Below are 19,034 nucleotides of genomic sequence, written 5' to 3'. Positions count from 1 at the left end.
TTTATNAATAAAAATGTAATGTTCGTTTGTTCCTACAGATTCCTTTGAAATTTTGTTAATTGATGTATGTTATATGCACGGCCACCATATTGAATGCAACTTTGAAACTGTACATGGAAAGGGGTCATGTGACACATCATTTATGGTCAGAACTTCACAAGAAATTGATTGCTGAAAGATTTATTGACCTACCTCAAATGGTTACAGAGTTATTATTGTGTTTCCTTTGTTGTTACAGGTTGAAGAACAGACAACACAATGCCCCTAACACAGGAAGAATGCATTGAAATTGTCCTGAGGACAGGGGAGGGAAATTCCAGGGTGATTGCACTGGCCTGTTTCTTATCATGGACTAATCCCATCTCCCTGAATTTCTGGAGTAGGTTGGCATGACACAGGCTCTCAGTGTGGATGACCTTGATTAAAATCCTGGGCAATCAACCTGGAATATCTCTCTACTGTCATCAGGATGATTTTGATACGTTCTTCCTGTGTTAGGGGCATTGTTATCTGTTCTTCAACCTGTAACAACAAAAGAAACTCATTAATAACTCTGTAATTACTTGAGGTAGGTCAATAAATTTTTCAGCAATCAACTCTTTGTGAAGTTCTGACCCTAAATGATGTGTCACATGATCCCCTTTCCATTTACAGTTTCAGAGTTGCATTCAAGATAGCGGCCATGCATATAACACAGGGCTGCAGAGTTGGTAAAAAACATTTGACTCTGACTCCAACTCCTGATAATTTTAGTAGACCGACTTCAACTCCCAACTCCGGTAAAATTAAATACTAAGTCATTTTATAGGGGGCAGAGGCACTCATAGGGGGTACCTACTCTGAACTCTGAAAGGAGCCTTATATTTGTGTAAATGCCCTATTTACCCAAATAATTTTATAGTTAGTATTTTTAATATCTAACTTATATTAATATTTATTTTTATAAAAAAATTAATTTTTAATAAGAGGAGAAAGGGGTGATAAAATTTGACATCTATATATCTTTATTCTACAGCATTTGCACTTCAATTTCACACCCTTCTAGAAAAGTTAGTCCAACTAAAAGATGTGTGATCTAGCTACTTCAGCCACTTGTTCAGAAAACAAAAATATATACTCTGATCAATTAGTCTGGCTCATTCAGAAAAATGGAATACTTATTTAGATCAGGGGTAATAAAGGAATGATTCAAAAATATTCAAATTCAATTAAGTCAAAACAATTTAACTACTAAATACAAATACTACAAAGAAAACTACATATTTAATAAATTAAATTGCTGCATTTTGTATTAAAATAAATGAATTATAACAAAATACAAAAAATTTTACATTTAAAAAATTTTTTTTAATTTTTAAAAATACATTTAAAAAAATTAATATAAAATAAATTTTCTTTCATTTAAATAAAAAACCTAAATTAAATTTAAAGTACTGGAGTCGACACATTTTTCCTGACTTCGACTTTTTTGACCAGGAATTCCTTTTCATTGACTCCACAGCCTGGTGTAACACATCAATCTGTTTCACTCTTGGTGTAATGTGTTTTTGACATGAGTGAATTAACTTTGGGTACATTCTATATTCTGTAGCAGGGATGTTAAGTGACTTTCTTTATCATCCTGTATATCCTAAAACATTGGCTGTAGACTGTCCTTATGTATAAGCTGCAGAAGCAAAACTAATACAAGAACATTGACTTTTTCATGGATAAGATGCTCTTATATATAGATTACATCTTATAGTTGAGGTTTTAGGTTATGATTTTAGAATAAAAAACAATAGAAAAGGAACAGTATCAGTTTTGAAGCACTTTTGGTGAAACAATGAATTTTTGATTAAGTTTTTTACCTTGTATAGGTTGTTGTCTATAGCCAAGGCGTTAGGATATTTAAGAGTGTAAGCTAATAAAATATACACTTAGACTATGTATCCAAAATATATTTTTGGGGGGGGAAATTAGTCATAAAGCATATGTATTAGCATGAACATAATTAAATGTTTTTTTTTTAGAATATTTTGGAGCTCCCTCAATCAGTTATGATGATATTAAATTTGGTTAATATATTATTGAAGGCATGTTGAAAGGATTTCACAAAAAGTATTTTAATTCCAAAATTTATTGATAGGGGAAAATTTGTACTGTGTAAGCTGAAATACATTACATGGTACAGACAAATAAATAACAATGATAAATATGAAAGTAAAGATGAATTTTTTTGTGTTCCATTTATAATAACGATGCATCCATGACAATTAATAATGACATATCAATGGAAATAGTACTTAAATTTCAGTTATATGACATGTAAGAATTATTTTCACAATTTAAAGAACTTCAGTTTAGTTATGATTAAGTTGATACTGTGTTTTGCAGCCATTGTTTCTAGAGATCAGAAATACATTTAGTACAGTGTTCTCAACAGCAGAGCATGAAAAGTCTGAAAGAATGTTTTATACTTGTGTAATGATATCCTTTAACAGGCATCTTGTCAGAAAATTTGCAGGGGAACTAGTTGAATAAATAACACATTTTTATATTAAAAAATAGCATTTCATGTCTTCAAGAAAACCTTCAGTTGCCTGTAGCACATTTAATTGCATTCTTATTTGATGCAATATTGCTGTTATCTATACTAATATTATAAAGAGGTAAAGTTTGTAAGTTTGGATGTAGGAGGTAATCTCCAAAATTACTCATTTGATTTCAAAAATTCTTTCACCAATATTTAGAATGGAACTTCAGGGTATATTAGGGTATATTCAGGGTACATAGGCTGTATATTATTCCATTAAACATTCATATAAGTTAAAAGATATCATTTAGGATTAAGGCTTTTATGTCCAATAGATGGTGCTAACTCTGCGAGTACAATGACCTAAGTTTGCTTTTCTGTGAGGATGAACTAAAGCAGATCATCTTCTATCTATCTATTTATCTATATAAATAAAAATGTAATGTTCGTTTGTTCCTACAGATTCCTTTGAAATTTTGACACAATGTTGTATTCGAATACGCACATGTTTTTATATAATATACGTGTCAAAACTAAGATGGACAGGATTAAGACTTACCGTGAAGAACTTGGCTTCTATTATACTATTTTAGATACTGTTTTTTGTGTTTTTGATTGCGTTTTAATAGGGTACATCAACAGAATATACACTAAAAGGGGATTTTTCGATATTCCCCCACGGGAGAAGTGTTATACATTTATAATAGATACATTTTGAGCCACAACAATGCATGGAGGGGTCTGCTACTATTTATAATTTTGTCAATGTCAACATGAAAATCTTAATCACAATGAATTAGGGGTAGTTCCTGTAAGATAACATTCAGTCATTGTTGCTCTCATATAGTTGTTCATTCTTCTCAACATGTTGGTTTATTTTTTACATTTACATTATGATGTGGGGATTGTGACACAAAGTTTCAACAACACAAAAAGGTTTGGAAGCATATCTGGATACCATACTTTTGTGAGGACCCTGCAATATCTTATCACAAAGCCAATATTGTCTAGCATAAAGACAGGTGTCTACAGACCCATTAGTCTTCCACTGATGTGTATGCTTTAAGGCTACCAAATTAGATACTTCCAAAATAGATCTTACACTGTATAACAACAGAATGTTAAGGAGATTTCTGATTTTTCAAAACAGTGGCCACTTTGAATATCATCATCTTGATCATGAATAAACTCACGAGTTTTTTAATTGTGAAAACAATTCTTCTTGCATGGTAGTAACTATAATTAAAGTAATATTTATTCCCTTTGATGTATTATTGCTGTAATTTCAATACAAAACTTAATTTTCACTTTCAGGTGTTTTTTGTTATTTATTTGTACTTTTAAGGATAAAGTTCCTAAACTCAACAGATAAATAATAATATTTTATATTATTTTAATGACTATTTTACTTCAGTAGAAGAATTTTATTCATGAAAAATAACATTTTTTCTAAATGTATTTTAAATTATTTGGAAATGATACTAAAAGAATGTTTAATTTAATATTATTGTATTTTATTAAACTAGCTACTGTAAATGCACATGCATTAGCAGCTTGAACACTATTTTATAATTATTTTATACATGGAACCTCAAAATGCATCTAATTTAAAATTAAGTTAAAAAAATTTATATTCATGTAATAATTACTTCAAAAATGTAGTTAGAATAAAAAGCGTAATTACAGTGTATAAAAAATCAGAAATGCATTTTAGAAGAATATTTCGTTAGCCTATATTCCAGTCCTTCCATTTCCTGGTTGGTGGGAGACAACTCTTAAGCTCAGGAGCCCACCACATTCAGATCCTACCTTTCTTTCTTTCTGCCGCCTTCTAACCAGAGAAAATTTTTACATGATGAAGGTGTTAGTTGTACACACAAGCCTCAACCTGGAGGAGTAGTGATCCTGCCATGGTCTTGCTCTTATCCTTTGACTCATTCAGCATGGGTATCCCTGTTTGTAGCAAAGCTGCTGCTGTCAAAACACACATGATCTGGAGGACATGCAAATCTGCTCACCTCATGAAGGTGGGGCGATCTTGCATATTCACTTAATAATGAAAACTCATATGAGAATAACACTAACTAGTTAAAAAAACCAAATTGTTCATCTGTTTTGTTAAGCTTTAAAAATTATTTACAAAACAGTTCTTGCAGTTATTTATGTACATAAATATATTTATGAATATTTTCTCATTTTTAGAATTTAAAGTAGAAAATAGGATACTGTTGATACAAATAGAATTGAATCTACTTGTAATATCTATTATAATGAACTTGACTATATGAATTTGCTTGGGAGTAATTTATCAAGTCACTTAAACGTTTAAGATTTAAGTGACTCTGATAATGCAGGAAAAGAATATGTTTTATATATGAATCAAATTTGAGTTTAACAAGAACCAACTTTTTTGTTTTTGAAATTTTGTTTGTATAATGAATGTGATTATAATCTGTTACTTAAATATATTTTGATTATTATTTGGAAGTTATGCATTCTAATCTGAATTTTTTTAAATAAAATTACATTTGCAACAATTTTCCATAACTCTAGAATAATGATTTTAGAATTGATTATATGATAAGTAGAAAATAATGTTTTATTCGTAATTATTAATAGTTCTAAATTTATCTGACATTTAATTTTGAAAAATTAAATATATATTGGCAATGAATTAATTGAAATAACAAATAATTTGTAAAAAAAATTAAAATTAATCTCATTAATATTTTTATCAAATAAATGATTAATAAAATGTGTTATTGTAATATAATTAATATTTACCTAAAATATTATATCTTACATTTGTTATATTTAAAATTCACTATTAAGGTATAGTTAAAATAATTAAAGAAACTAAGTACAGTAAGACCCCACTTAACGCTGCCTCACTTAATGCTGGTTCAATATAACGCAGTCTGCTTGATGCCTAAAAAATGCTCAAAATTTACACTGATTCAAATTAACGTGATATTTCATTGATTTGTATATAATACAATTATTCCCAAACTTGAACCAATCAGCAAAAGGTGGCAATTTGTCGTAGTGCTGTACTTTCCTTAAATCTATGTTTGTTTTGGGCAATTTTGCAAAATATAACAACATGGATGCCATAGGAAATAGCGACTTTGCTTGGCAATAATTAACTGATGAATGCACAAATGAAATGTGAAAGTAGTTATAGCTGAAGGTATCCAAGAATTCTCAGCGAGAATAGCCTAACGCTGTATCATTAGGTTGACAAAATTGTCAACTTAATCGATACAGGAGATGTAATGTAGATGAGCAGGATATTGGGGAGTTACTGCAGATTTCTGATAAGAGCCTTACAAACGATGGCCTTTAAGAACTGGTAGATCAAGAAATTCATGTGGAACTTGAAAATAGAGATTCTGAAGACAAAGAATTCAAAAAATTTCTCTACAGTTTTCTTTATTAAAAGTTTGATAACAATAACCAAAATCATTGATCAAATTGTAGTGAATGATCCAGATTTTGATAGGAGTGGCAAAGCAAAATGAGGTGTTTTGGATGCAATCTTCTGCTACCGGCATTTGCTTAAGAAAAGAAAAAGAAAGCAACCAATGAAACTACACGACTTCATCGCAAAAAACAAGAATTTCAGAAGAGCCAGGATCTTCGTCACAAAAAAATTAACTTTACATTTCTGTGTGCATATGTTTGTGTTATTTAACATATATTATTATGCAAAAATTTATATAAAAATAACTTAAAATTATAGGAAAATGTGCTTATTTTTTGCTTGCGTGTTTCCCTATTTTTATTTACTGTATGTTAAAACGGTCTTGTTTAATGCTGTTTTGTTTAGCACTTTGTCATCTAGGAACGCATCCCCCATGTTATGTGGGGTCTTACTGTATTAGAGAAGTATTTCATTATAAAATAAAAATATGTAATATATAGTTGGCAAATAGTTGATTCAAAGAAAAGTTTTTGATCTAGTGATGATCAAATTTTAATCTGTTTATTCTTATAAAAGTTATCAATTCTTATATCAAAAAAGGTGTTAAATTTTACAGCTTTTCTTAATAAATCTATTTATATGAAATTTTAGAATTAGTGAAAAATACCTGATTATTAATTCACTAAAATAATTGAAATTAATAAAATATCATAATATCAAAAAACCTTAAATTCAGTAAAAATGGAATATTTATTAATGGAACAAATATTTTCAACCATTTACAAAGGCCATCTTTAGATTCTAGAATAGTATATAATAGAACATGTATAATAATTCATTCTAGAATCTGAAGATGGCCATTGAACATGGTCGAAAACATTTGTTCCATTAATAAACATTACATTTTTACTGAATTTATGGTTTTTATGGAATTTATGGTTTTCAATAATATTTGTAAATACATTTGTTTTTGGAGTTCTTTTCATTGCACTTAATATTTTCCAAGAGTCAAAATGTTATTTTGATTAAATGTTTTAAGTTTTTACAATTTCATTTTTAGATCCAAGATCAAATTTAACTATGAAAAAATATATATATAACAAACACTTAAAATCAATTAAATGGACCATCCTCAGGTTACAATTCTGAATTGTTTACAAATATTCAAATGAAAAGTTTAAACCTTGATGTAAAAAATTTAAAATACAAATTTCAAATGTCTGACAAAATTTAAATAGACAAAAATTAAATACATTAATAAAAACAAAATGGTAATTAAAAACTAAACCCATTCTCATGAGAACTCTTGAAGTAGAGTTCTCTTGAAAAGTGCACTGGAGTGTATTTCTACATTCATTGAAAAAACAACTGCTGGTGAAGCATAGTGATGTCTCAATGATTACCAATTAAAATTAAATCAAAGTATAGAACTGCCATCTTTCTCACAAGTTTGAGGTGTGAAAATATTTTTTTTTATCATGCCTCATGATACTCATTTAACAGACTTTAAGAAAGGACAAATTGTAGCTTTGAGAAGCACTGATTAAAGTCATCAAGCAGTAGCACACAGCATCAAATGTTCAAAAAAGGTCATTCAGCATTATTCGTCAAATCCTGCAAATTATGGACCAAAGTGTAGAAGTGGATGTCCTTCTACACTTTGGTCCATAATTTGCAGGATTTTGCTGAGATAGTTTTATTGGAAAACTATCTCAGCAAAATAAAGGTGTAGTATGATAAGCTAATTATTTGCTGAGCATGTTCTGTTTAATGAAGTGGATGTCCTTCAAAGCTTACTTTGCAAGACTGCAGATGAATTATTAATGCAGCTTCTAATTCCACATCATCCACATGTAAAATTTGGGATGATTTGGGTATTTAAGTACATCACGAGACCGTTTGAAGAGTTTTACACGGCAACAACAACATTGTTTGGTCTCAAATGAGATGTGCCCTGCTCTTAAGCCTGAGCACAAAGCTGCCCAACTCAATTTTGCTAGGAAAAATATGGCCACTCAATGGAATAAGGTAAGTTTTTGTTTCATTCAGACCTATTGTGCTAGTACAAGAAATAACAACCTTTTTGTCGTATAGATAATCTTTTTGGTTGAAAAAAATTTAATTTGGATGGGTCAGATGGTTTAGCATTCTACTGGCATGATTTACAAAAAAAGCTCAAGTACTTTTTTCAAAGGAACTTCGGTGGTGGGAGTGTTATGGTTTGGAGTGCTTTTTCTGCATTGAGAAAATTGGATTTGGTATTTGTTATCTGTCACATGAATAGTGTCTATCAACTAGAACTATCAACAAACTGCTGCCATACAAACATAGATTCTTATTTTTCAACAGGACAATGCATCTATCCATGTATCATGAGATACGAAACAGTGGTTTGAAAATAAACAAATTGGCCAGTTCGTTCCTCTGATTGCAATCCTATAGAAAACGTTCAGGGGATCTTGGTTGACCGAATTTATGACCAAAATCATCAGTATGCCAACAGTGAACACAAAACAAGCAATTTCACTGCTTGGAACTCTCTTCAGGCATCCATCATAAAAAACCTTGTTGATAGCATGCCAAGTTGCATTTTCAATGTTATCAGTAAAGAAGGTGTGCAAATAACTAAATTAAACTATTTTGTAGTATATAATTCTTTTTACATTCATTTACTTGTCAATTCTATACTTTTGTGGTGCTTAAAATCAGTTTTTTTACAATTTCTGCTGTTTGCTGCAATATAGGAAACTATGAGTTTTGACAAATTATGTTTTCATAAATCCTGAACAATATAAGTAAGGTAGCTACATCATATGTGTAATTCCTAACCTTTGTATAGTAAATTTGCAGAGGTTCTATACTTTTGTGGAGCACTGTATTAATAAGTTCTTAATAATAAGATATGTCCAGTTGAGTTATTAGAAATTGGTTTTAACTCGTTTTTTGTTAACTAATTTTTATAGTCTTTTCAATCATTGATACTTATCCTAGTAGCCTTTATTTTCTGTTCTGAGTATTTTCTCAAAATTGTCTTGGTTTGAGAAAAAAATATTATGGTAAATTTAATAATACATACATAGGCAGACACAGTAACTATGTTAGATATACAATAGACTTTAGTTAGGAGTTTGCACAAACAAGTGTGTTTGCATGAGAAAGGCACTGCACTGCATTCTTTGCAAGTAGAGATGAATCTGACATACACTGAAATGAGGCTAAGATCATCAGGAAGATGGATTACAAGACATGTAAATGAGAAATGAAATTTATAAATGAAAACTGGTAAGAAATTGCTGACATGCCAGGGAGTGTGAATTGTTTTCATTATTTTAGAAGATATATAAGTTCTCATAAGAATGTGTCTATTATGTTATTTATTATCATTTGATTTATTAATGTATTTATTTTTTGGGCTTCAATTTGAAAAAATTGTAGGCCTATAAATTTTTTCTGAAGCATTGTTCATTGTGTATTTAAATTTCATCAGGCATTTGAAATTTGTATTTTAAATTTATGTCAAGATTTGAATTTTTTCTTTGAATATTTGTAATGCATTTCCAATTTAATCTAATGATGATCTATTTAACAGCTTGTGAAAATCTTTATTTTAAATATGAGTTACATTAACTGCTAAGGTGTGGTGATTTATTTTGTTTGTTAACTGAAAACAGAAAGCATTTACTGTTATCTTCAAAGCCATTCAAATAAAAGAGCAAAATATTTAAATGAATACAAAAAACATTTGTAATAAAAATCTTTCTTTGAAACTTCAGTCAGATGTGATTTTTGTAAACATAACTTACCTTGCAAAGTATTAATTTAATTCAGAAATTCTTAGATTGTTAATTAAACTTGAATTGAATCTTTATTTATACATAGCTTTACAAAATTATAGCCAATAATAAATAATTTAAAATGCTTTCTCTATTTATGTTTCTAATACATATAATAAACAATGGCTTCAAAATGTATAAGATCATTGCTTGTTGTCTTTCAAGTAAATCATACATTATCTGATCTGTTACTAATATATAATTTAGAGATGGGTTTAGCTAGTAAATAATACTTTCATATAGAGTTTTTCTGAAGATAGAAATACTGCCACTTTATAAAAGAATTTACCATATTTTTGCCTTATAAGATTTACCTTTTTGTACCTAAAATTTATCTGAAAATTAAGATGGATCTTATATTGTAAAGAATATTTTTTCCCAAAATATTGACTTGAAAAATGTGATGAATCCAATACAGTGGTGTATCTTAAAAGATGAAAAACATGGAATTTATTACTTAAATTTTGATGTGGTTTTGAAAAGTTACTTGTACTGTATTATTTAATTGGCTAAATTCCCTAAATTATTTAGTGGTAACTTGATCATTTCAATTTTATATGAATTATTTCTTGATTGCTTTATTCATTTAGATAAAAAAAACTTTGTTGGTGCTATTGAATTAAAAATCATAGATTTTTTTTTATTAGGAACTTTTAGTAAATGTTCCTATAAATTAAATTATTTACAATTGAAGGCAAAATAACAATTTTAAAATGTCAACCTAAATAATACAGTTTCTAATTAATAAAATTCATCCTGTTTTTAAATAAAGTGTTTAGCTATTTTAATATTTGATAAATAACTTTCATATTCTGGCTATTTCTTATTCCAGTTCTGGGTCTTAGGAGCAAGTACATACAAAGGCTTGATAAATGGTACAACTAGGATCATGCCACACATCAGGAAGCTCTCTCTCTCCTCAATAGATCAGAGAGAGGGGGAGGAGAAGTTTTCAATTTCAGTGGTAAATACCTGTCCCTTCTTCCTTGGCATGATTGGCATTAAGCTTGCCATACTGCTGAACATTATCCACCATAAAAGCATGTAGCATGAAACCATAAGTTTATTTTTAAATACTTGGTGGCATGATCAAAATTTTATTTGAAAGGTCATAAACATGCCAAAAATATCTATCAAGTTTTCTGTTGGGATTTTTTACAGAATTAATTTTCAAATGAAATATTTTTTTATTTTTTGAAAAAGTTTTTTGCATGTTGTAAAAATTTTTGGCAACTATAAAAAAAAATATTAAAAATCATTTTTTATGCTTCTCAAGATAAAATTGCTGAACTTTAAGGAAACAAATGTTTTGTTAAATATTTTTATATGTTCACACATTATTTTTCAGAGATTAATATTTAATTTATTATTCATTGTAATTTATATGATCATTATAAGAAATATAATTAATAAAAATTTAAATAGATGATTTTATTTTCTGTATGTTGAAAATAATTATTTAATCATTAAGTAATTTTTAGCTTTTTTGAATAAAATTTTTGCAAAGATAATTTTTTTTCACTTTTGTCAAGTTATTTTTTGTTCAAATTTGATATTTATTGGAATTTTGTAAAATTCTAAAATGTCAGTCTTTTTCTCAAAGTCCTTTTTTGAAATCATTATATTGCATCTTATTTATTCTTCAGAATTTCCATATATAAAAAGCATCAAAATCAGTTTCAAAGTATAGTTAAAATATGATAAAAGAAATTTGATACTGTTCATCAATTTAAAATATATAAAATTTTTTTAGAATAAATATTAAATTTATGTAAAAATAATTTATTTTGTGAGTACTTTCGACAGTATATAACTGTCCTCTTCAGGCAGAATCATTCATAGAGAACAAAACATTGAAATTCAAGAAAAAGAACCCAAACATCAACCGACATTTTTTCAAATTGCTTGTCCTGCATGCGCATGGAAAATTTAAATTACATATATGCAATTTATGAAATTATACAATAATACAAAAGTACAATGTTATGTAAAAGAAAACATCAAGAATAAAATTAGATTAAAATAAAATACATAAATAGTAATAAATTATACAGTCAATAAGCAAATAAACATGTAATGGAGTAATGCTGCTACAAGGTGTTTTATCAGGAACTATGTGATTCACAACTTTAGAAGATTAAACAGTGCTATCCACAACTCCGTATATCTAGTGTGGGAGAGTTGCATGATGACATTGTTGAGATGTAACAGGATTTCCATATGAATCCTGTTACAATCCCCACAGCAAAGTGTGTGACTAAAGTGGCTCAAAGTTACTCTCTATTGCTTTGTTAGCTAGCTCTGTTGTACATTTGTTACATACTACATCATCATTATGTTCTGCAAGACAGATAGAGTATTCTTGTAGTGGCTTCATGTATAATAGTTTCAACCCAGTTATGGGATTTTGTAAGGGTATAGTATATACCCACGACTTTTCATAGAGTGTAAACTTGTCTCTATCATTACAAAGTATCCTATGTAAGGTGGGCTGTGGTGCTAGTGGCAAAATATAGCCAAAATTCTTGAAAACTTGACAAATACATAATGAAATGACACCCAGGTATAGAATGGCCGGTGTTACAAAAACTAATTTTTTCCTACAATACAAAGTGGATGGTGGAAATAACATGCATTTGATCCATATGACTAGACATAGCACTGGGTATTCTTTAGCCAAGTTCGTTTGAACTTGGCTAAAGAATACCCAGTGCTGCAAACTGCCAATTTAAAAAGGAGAAGCTCATCATCTACAAGCAATTGGGAGGAAGGATATAAGAACACCCTGCTATCAGCACTATAATTGTTAATTTTATGTACCTAGAGGGCTGAAAAGCCATAGAAGGAATGATGTAAGGAGGTTCACCAAATTTATGATACACAGAAAACAAGATGATGTTGTGAGATCTGTATAGAAGCAGATCCAAAAAACAGATCTTTGCATCTTTTTTTTTTCCTCTTTAGTAAAGGGAAATAGTCAGGAAAATAACTGACAGTGATTGTAATAACTCCAGTAACTCTTTATCTGAGCCTTCCCATGCTAGTAGAATATCATTAACATACCTCAAATACAGAAGAGAATAACATATGGTAAGAGGAGATCTAAAGACTTTGAATTCTATACCTCTCATTACTAACTCTGCCAAAATGGTTGATAGAAACTGGCCTATAGGCACTCCCTTCTTTTGCAAGTAAATGTTACTATTAAAACAGAAATTTCAATAGTTTTGTTTTCAGTAATTATCTAAAGCATATCTCTCAACCCAGTATTTGTGGAATGGGACAACCATTCTCAATTAGTAAGGTGTTTGCAAGCATGAATGCTTCAAAATTGGGTACAGACAGGTATAAAGACACCACATCTATTTTGAAAAACAGTATGAATTTGGAGGTATAGTCCCAACACTACTAACTATAAAGGACTTGCTTCAAGAGGAGAAGATACAATAAGATTGGAACTAGTCACAAGAGCAGCAATTTTTGTAGCAAGTGCTTTTTTTAAGAAATATGTTGAGTAGGAACACTTATTCACTAAGAAATGAAGCAGCCAGGCAGATTTATACATTTTTAATAAAAAAAATAGTTTGGGACATGTTACATTGATTGGTGGATCTAGAGGTCCAGACAATCCTGATGTTACATCCGGCATAGTGACAACTTTTCTACTTTTCTCAGCACTGAAGGGTTGATCTTTCTTCATTAACACCCTTCCTGATTGTAGCAGAAAATCATTAGCTCTATGCAAAAAGCCATCATTTCAAAACAATATGTATTTAAATTTTCGATGCCTGTGCAGGACAAGCAATTTGAAGAAATGTTAGTTGATGTTTGGGTTCTTTTTCTTGAAAACATTAATTTTTATATTCAAGTTCATAATTGATAAAAGAGAGAATAGATAAAGAGGATAAAATAAAAATGTATATGTTAGGAAAATTAGTAGAAATGTACACTACAATCATTAACTACTAAATGCATAATTTGAAACAGGTGTTAAAAGCTCACACAAACTTGTGATTGAACAGGTTTAATCAGGGTTTGAGTACTTTCATTTGCAACATAGCAAATTTCTTTGGATATACAATGATACCTTGACTTACGCTACCCCAACTTACGAGAACCCAGAGTTACGCAATTTTCAAATCTTGTCGATTCGTCTTTTGTTTGAACACCACGCAACTCTTGATTACTCATTTTTTCCACACTATTGTTCAACTTACATGTTCGGACATATCGTGCAGAATCGACACATAGCTACAATTTATTTTGTGTTATTTATTTCTGTGTTTGTTATATCTATGGAGACTCGAGAGACTCTATGTGGTGATTTCTTGTAACAATGAACGAATCAAAAGACGAGATAAGATTAATGAGAACATTTATTAGATTACATACATCCAACTAGGATTTTACACACATTGAGAAATTATACCTAGACTTATGCGAATTTGACTTTCACGGTTATCACTCAGTCCCACCTATCGCGTAAGTTCGGGGTATTACTGTATTGAGAAAAGAGTGGAGAAAAGCTTTACTAAGGTAAATAGAATGTTTCTTTAAATTAAAACAAAAGCTTTGTTCCATTCTATGTTCAACTTTCCTGAGGAAGTTTGCAATGTTGCAGGTGAATGTAGCCTGATTAAACCCATTTACTCACGTTTGTATGAGTTTTTAACATCTGTTTCAAATTATCACATTTGATTTTATATGTATTTGTTATATTTAAATGTTAATAGATAAAAATACAATTTTTTTCATTAATATAACTTTTTAATAAATATGAAAGTGGATGAAGTAAGTTTATATTAATATAAAATTCATTTTAGATGAATAATTTATAAGATCTAAAATTTGTGAATGCCCCTGTATCCAAAAAATAAATCTGCTCTTTTTCGTTTAAATAAAGTACATTTTTTTCAAATTTTAGAAGAAATTACTACTACTACTACTACTACTACTACTACTACTACTACTACTACATATATATATATATATAATAAATACACTCATTAACAAAAATTTATGCATAGAGAAGGCATTGGAGTCAAATGAAACATTATTAGTGTGAATGTAATGATTATAGTGAAGTGATTACAATATCATAACAAAGGAATGGTTTCCTATGCAACAATTTAAATGAATCATTAATATCTTAGAACCACATAGAATCACATCTTGTCTGGGTACCTATAGCAGTATGATTGGGCATACAAGCATCGTAAACTATCCTGACAGATGTTACAACTGCAACTCCAAATCTCTTACACTCTTAGATGTCTGAAGCTGGTGTCCCACCTGGTCCCACAAATACTCAATGGGCAATAAATGGCCAAGAAAATGGTTAAACAGGCACCTGGGTAAGCCATGAAAATGTGGCAGCATCAGGGCTGTGGAGTCGCGTAAAAATCTATTGACTCCGACTTTTCCTTACCATCCGACTCTGACTCCGTTTCACATACATAACAAGTTGGTAAGTAAAAGGGAGTCGGAGTCAGCAGATTTTTTGATGACTCCGACTCCGGCTAAAACACCAAAACTCCATGACTCCGACTCCACAGCCCTGGGCAGCATGATAAACATTCCTGGGAAACCCTTAGCTGTAAGTAGCAAGCATTATCTTGCTGTAAAATGATGATTTTAGCAGCCCTGTCACAAAAGGCAACACATGAGGGCACAGTATTTCCTGAACATATCACTATGCTGTCAATGTACTCCTCAACACTACTTGGGGTGACTTTCATATAAGATAGCTCCCTAAACCAGCATGTCCATCAGTGTACCATTCAAAAATAAAAATATGAGTGAAGCATTTATCTGTAGTCTTCCATATTACAACAATAGTTGGCTGTTCTCAAACAGAATTGAAATTTGTTGCTAAAGTTGATACACTGCCAGTCCATCAATATACAGTAAAACTTGTGTAAATCAGAATTGCCAGGTATTGAATATTTTTTTTTCTGGTTTGGCAAGCTTCCATTTTGAATAGGTTTCTTTTTAACAAAAAATTGCTCCATTATGAAGGATTTTTTTCCATTTAAGCAGGATTCTATTTTATTCAGTTTCTATTTTGGACAGGTTTTACAAGTACAGTACAAGATAATGTCAACATTTAAAACAATGCTTGGTTCCACAATGCATAACATAGAACATAATGCAAATAGAATACAAAATTAGAAAGAGTAGAGAGTGAAATGATTAAAAAAATGAAGAAACAGGTAAATGTACAATAAGTCATAGAAATATAAATAAAAATTAAAATATACAAGAATATTGTACAATATGACAAAAGAAATGTAGAGTGAATGAGGACGGAATCATGAAGCTTACTGAGAATTGTTCATACAAGAATGCAAAATACAAAAATAAATACAAAAAACGAAGTATAACAAATTAAGTATGCAAGCACTAATATGTGTTGGTGATACTTCATTGCATTATTAATGTTAGAAAAAAGAAAGTCTCTCAGCTCACAAAAGCAAGGCAGTAATTTTATAGATGGAAATAAGGATTTAAAATCCATTATGGTCATAAATTCATTGTCTTCGAGGTTAATATTTCTGAGCTTATTTATCAGTTGAACAGAGTTATTAATAGCATATGGGTAATCTTGAATCCTTGGTCAGATAAAATTAACAAGTTGTTTCTCAAGTGCAAAAGTAGGGAATCCGCATTTTTCTATAACAGGTCGTATAAGTCAGGCTTATTAAGTATTTATTTTCCAGTAAGTTATTTTGTTTTATTACACTAATGGCTACACCGGCTAAAGAATACAGAAGAATAGTTATCAAGCTATTTGGCAATGTTCTTATTGGTAAAGGATTGATTGCATCAGATGATGACATTATAAATTGTTAGGAGTTTAGCCTAAAAAATGGAACATGTTGAGTCAAGGGTACAGAACTGAGAGTGGAGTTCAGTGGTTCCTTCAAGGATTACAAATATGCTAAATGACTACTGTATTAAATCAGGCTAATTCTCTGAAGTTATTTCTAATTAATTTTTAAATACTTGGCACCTAACACCTGCCTTTAGTGACAATCTCTTATTAAATTTAATAAGAGATGTCTACATTATAAAGCATCAACATTATGAAAACCAAGCTTCTTGGGATCTATTTAGACTACAAATTATCTTATAGCCACTACATACAATATCTCAGACATCATCTTAATTTTCAGTACTCTGCACAGGATAGAAAAATGTTCCTTGAGCATGAATCATGAAGAACTGAATTTCATTTATGATATTGTTTTCATTCCCACTATCTGCTATGCATCCTCTGCCTGGGGAAATGCCTGTGACAAAATTCAAACTATAGGAAACTCCAATCTGCTGGAGGAATTTACAGAGATAAAAAATTATACATTATTTTATAATAATGTATAATTTTGTATTTTTATATTTGTAATGTTTATGTTTCGTGCTTGTACACAAAGAGCAATTTGAAAATGTGTTCTGTCTTTACAGTTCTAATGTTCTATCTGCCATATTACCTGAAGACAATGGCTATATGCTGTTGAAAGTATTTGTCAATTAAACATATTTGTTCATAATGCCAATAGACAGTTTTTTAGATTTATCTTTTATTAATAATAAGTGGAATCTCTTCTTGTTTTTATCTCATTGTATATAATGTCTTTGAAATAATTGCCTTCAAACAAGATACATTGAAAATTGTGAACATAATGAATTTTTGTGAGCATCTTTATAGGATAATGGAGTAGTGATTTGAAAGTGTTCTGATAAAGTATTTGGCTTATAATTGGCCCACAATTGTAGTTATTTATATACATTTCTGAAACATAGCTAAAATTTATATGCTGAGTTTTGCAGTAAGAGAACATTCTATCTGGGTATGAAATGTTTTTTTAATGAGTGTGTATCACTTAGGTTTTAAAATTTCTTCAATAATTAATAGTTATTGGTGGAATAAATTATTTTAAATAATATATGGAGTTTATTGTATTACTAATAGATTATTGAATGAATCTAAAATTTCTGCTGTTGTAATTTATTAAATATGATGATGATTGTTTTTAAAAGTAAGACTGACTTAACATGAAAGTTTACAAAACTTGGCATTATTGGCAGTTTATTTGTTCCATTACTATTAGAATTATTTAAAATGAAGATTTATAATAAAAATAAAGGAAAATAGCATATTATATATTGGTTAGTTGAAATTAAAAGGACAAATTAACTCAATTTTTTAAAACCAAATTACAAGAAAATGAGTTTATTTTATTTTATTTTATTTATCTGTATTATGTTCCTAGCTATTCACAAATACTAGATGAGTGGTTATGGTTATAATTATTAAAGCTTGTTTGTTTGGAATTATGTGAAATTAAGTGTAATGAACAGATTGTAGTTAAATTTAGGAAATAAATTCTTCAGAGTATATGGAAAGAAAAATGTTTTAGCTTTGGCCATCAGAGAAAAGTCACACAATACATCATAAGGTATTTTTAAGTAAAATAAGTTAATACAATAAGTTGGAATGAGAGAGGATGTAAGGAGATGGTAAGTAATTTTTTTTCTTAACATATTAGTATTAGCTGTAGTTATTCGGGAATATTACTCTGTAACATTGTGTAATTAATAGAGTAAACAACAGCTTTAACACTTTCCAGCAACACATCACTTTATTCAAACAAATGTTCTTAACCCTTTCAGAGATCTGCTTCATGTTTTAAATGTAATGAAACTCGTTAGTTCAAAACTGAGAATTCTAATGAAGCAATGTTCTTACAGATTTTTTATATTTGAAATATGACTTCAAAAAATCAATTAAACTACATATTTTAATTGTCAGGAAGTTACAAATATTATATAAGTAATATATATACATTATTCAATGCAAAATAAAAGAATTTATAAAATACATACATTAATACAAAATAAAGTTTGTGGAAAAAGTGTTAAAGGTCTTGTTTACTCTAAACTAATTTCAGCTCTGATAAGTGGGGGTTTTCTTTTGATGTTTAACACATTTTCCTAAATACACCATAATTTTGGGGATAACCTGTTATAGAGTACACCCTGCAAAAGTCTTATTTTTGTTCTTGCAAAAACTGCAAGAACAAAAATAAGACTTTTGTATAACTGCCCTGTACAGTACCTACAGGGTAGCTTTTGAAAGCAAGATAATTACCAGTATGCAGTTTAGGAATTGCCATTTCAAGAATTAAAATATTGCTTTTTCTGTTTCATTTTTGTTAACCTTTGTAGAGAGGGTTAGTCAGATATGGCACTATCACAATGT

At 29.5% G+C, this 19,034-nt stretch overlaps 1 protein-coding gene across 2 annotated transcripts in view; it reads left to right on the top strand.

The window, feature by feature from the left end:
* LOC111633717 (arfGAP with SH3 domain, ANK repeat and PH domain-containing protein-like) overlaps positions 1-19,034 on the top strand; it is an 80,232-nt gene that overhangs the window by 3,474 nt on the left and 57,724 nt on the right. The window lies entirely within an intron of this gene.

Source organism: Centruroides sculpturatus, unplaced genomic scaffold (genome assembly GCF_000671375.1).
Source record: "Centruroides sculpturatus isolate CEXI.00-Female unplaced genomic scaffold, Cexi_2.0 scaffold850, whole genome shotgun sequence".
NCBI classification, from domain to species: Eukaryota; Metazoa; Arthropoda; class Arachnida; order Scorpiones; family Buthidae; genus Centruroides; species Centruroides sculpturatus.
The sequence above is the reverse complement of the archived record's forward strand: the minus strand, read 5'-3'. Positions and strand labels throughout refer to the sequence as shown.